This window comes from Neofelis nebulosa, chromosome 10, assembly GCF_028018385.1.
Source record: "Neofelis nebulosa isolate mNeoNeb1 chromosome 10, mNeoNeb1.pri, whole genome shotgun sequence".
Classification (NCBI taxonomy): domain Eukaryota; kingdom Metazoa; phylum Chordata; class Mammalia; order Carnivora; family Felidae; genus Neofelis; species Neofelis nebulosa.
Genome location: NC_080791.1, coordinates 25,158,055 through 25,160,501, shown reverse-complemented (window position 1 = coordinate 25,160,501; position 2,447 = coordinate 25,158,055). Strand labels below are relative to the sequence as shown.

The window sequence follows — 2,447 nt, the reverse complement described above, 5'->3', positions numbered from 1 at the left end:
TGAGGAGACTCGGGACCTGAAATCGGGTTAAGGGGGGAAAATAGTTTTGGGGGCAGATTAAAAGAGATTGAGAAAGTGGACTCGGTGGTGACTGGCTGCCTGTGGGTTGTATGGAAAAGGGTAATGATCTAGGTGTATGATTTAGGTAATTGACGGGGTAATGGTAAACCAGACTCTAACAGGTGGAAGTCTCCCATCAGTAAATAAAGTAGCACCCTATCAAACAGATCTATTTGACATAGCACCTCACAAACGTCCCCTGCTTCTCCTCTACTGTCCTCTGGCTTCAAACTTGCTTCTTCCACCTAAACTAACAAAAGGAGAGCAATTAAGCAGACTGTCCCACTTTAGGAGAGGGTTTAGTGATCCTCTCTTTGTACTAGAGCATACTTCTTAGAAAAATTACCTTCGACTGAAAAAGGTTTATTTGACAGGTCCCTCTGAGAGGAAATCTGATAGATGTGGGTTTTCTTTATTTGTTTCCAATAAGCTTTTAGCCATTACAGTAGGTTTTTTCCCTCTGATCAGCCCTTGGTCTGGTCTGCTCCATAATGCTTTGAATGATGGTGTTATTAACTAGGCCTGGGACTATGAGATAAGGAGTAGGGGATCTGGGAGTGGGGGATGGGGATTGGGTTGTGATCAGGGAGTCCAGGTTCTGACCCATCAGTCTCAAGGAGTCTCTGGGACATCCATAACATGTTAAGAGGGCCTTTGCCTGTTTGCAACTGGAGCTCAGGTCGACAGAGAAATGGCTGTGGAGAAGACACACAAAAGCTACAAAGTGTCCATGTCCTTTGGCCTAAGCAATAAAAAGGTCATCGGTGATATTTGCTATTGACAAGTGTGGAAGCCAGATTTCAGTGTTGAGGTGGCCCTTAAAGGGAAGTGAACATTAGACAAACTAAGGGTGGACAATACAAAATGTGTTTTTTTTAATGAAGTTAAACATTTTCCATTAACTTATGACCATGAAAGATTTCGTTCTCATATCCTCCCTCCCTACATGTATTTCTCATCTGCTCTCTCAATATAGGTATAGGATGATTTTTCTTGGTGGTGTATTTAATCTTCACATTTTCATGGTAATACCAAATGTTATGTGCAGCTGAGCCATGCAGACTACTATGATTATATATCCTTTCTTGTACAATGTTGCTTCCCCCAGCATTACTAATTTTTCTTAATTTTTTGCTTGCTTAGTTTCCTGTATCCCCAGAACAAAATCAACCCAGAACACTGTCTCAAAAGTGTCAATATCCCCTTAATATTTTCAAACATATGAGATACTCTACCAGTTTTGACCTCTTGGAGAAATATCTTCTGTGGTCCTCCATTTTCCTATCCCAATGTGGACCGGTTGTTTTCTTTGCCCACTGTAGCTATGTCATCTGGGGCTTTCCCATATCATCCTGGGCCTTTCTCCTGTCTCCTTTGTTGGTGTGGTTGTTTCCTTTATCTTATGCCTTCTTTCATTTTGGTCTCTCCTCTAAGTTTGGTGGAAAAAAGTAGTACCATAAATCCTGGAAAAGTATTTGGAAGTACTCTTATTCTAAATTGCAATCTGAGTATGTCTTTATTCTTTGCTCACATTTAATCTATAATAGGATGATACACTTTCTAGGTAGATCATTTTCCCTCATAATTTGAAGGCATTTTTCCTCTTGTTTTCTAGCAACTAGGTTGGTTTAGATTTCTATGGCATTCTGACTTGAGTCCTTTGTTTGTGTGGGTAATCTGATTTGTATTTTTTTTCTCATTCATGATTATTAGGGTCTATTCTTCACCTCCAACATTTTAAAATTTCGTTCATAACGATGTGATTCCCTGTGTGTCATAAATATTTTTGCTGGGTACTTGTTGGGCCCCTTTCAATCTGGGAACTCATGCTCTTCGGTTCTATGTAAATTTCTTATATAATTTTCTTCCCTCCATTTTATCTTTCTGGACCTCCTGTTATGGATATCTGCTCTTCTCGACTGGTTTTCAGTTATATTTAACACTTTCAGTTACATTTAATACATTTCTGCTGTATGTTAGTTTGTATGTCTTACTTTGAGTGAGATTTTCTCAATCTTATTCATTGGTTCCACTGATACGTTTTTAAACATAGTTTAGATATTTTTAACAACCAAAATCTCTTTTTTGACCTCTCTAAACATTCTTTTTATGGCTGTATATTTTTGTTTCATTGACTTACAACTTTTGTCTTTCCAAAGTTTTCAATTATAGATATAGTTTTTGTTTTCTTTAGCTCTCTGATTTTTTTGTTTGTTTTGGTATATCTTTCATATTACAGAATTTCTTCAAATATCTGATATTCTTTGGTTTTTTTGTATATTTAAAAACAATTCACTAAACACCATTGGGGGGGGGGTGCCTGGATAGTTCAGTCGGTTAAGCATCCGACTTCGGCTCAGGTCATGATCTTGCGGTTGGAGAGCTTG

At 38.3% G+C, this 2,447-nt stretch overlaps 1 long non-coding RNA gene across 1 annotated transcript; it reads right to left on the bottom strand.

Moving 5' to 3' along the window:
• Positions 1-214: 214 nt before the first annotated feature.
• LOC131488542 (uncharacterized) lies at positions 215-1,399 on the bottom strand. Its single transcript, XR_009250243.1, has 2 exons — positions 407-1,399; positions 215-305 (listed from the first exon to the last, which is right to left on the bottom strand). It is a non-coding gene; the product is annotated as an uncharacterized LOC131488542 (long non-coding RNA).
• Positions 1,400-2,447: the final 1,048 nt, after the last annotated feature.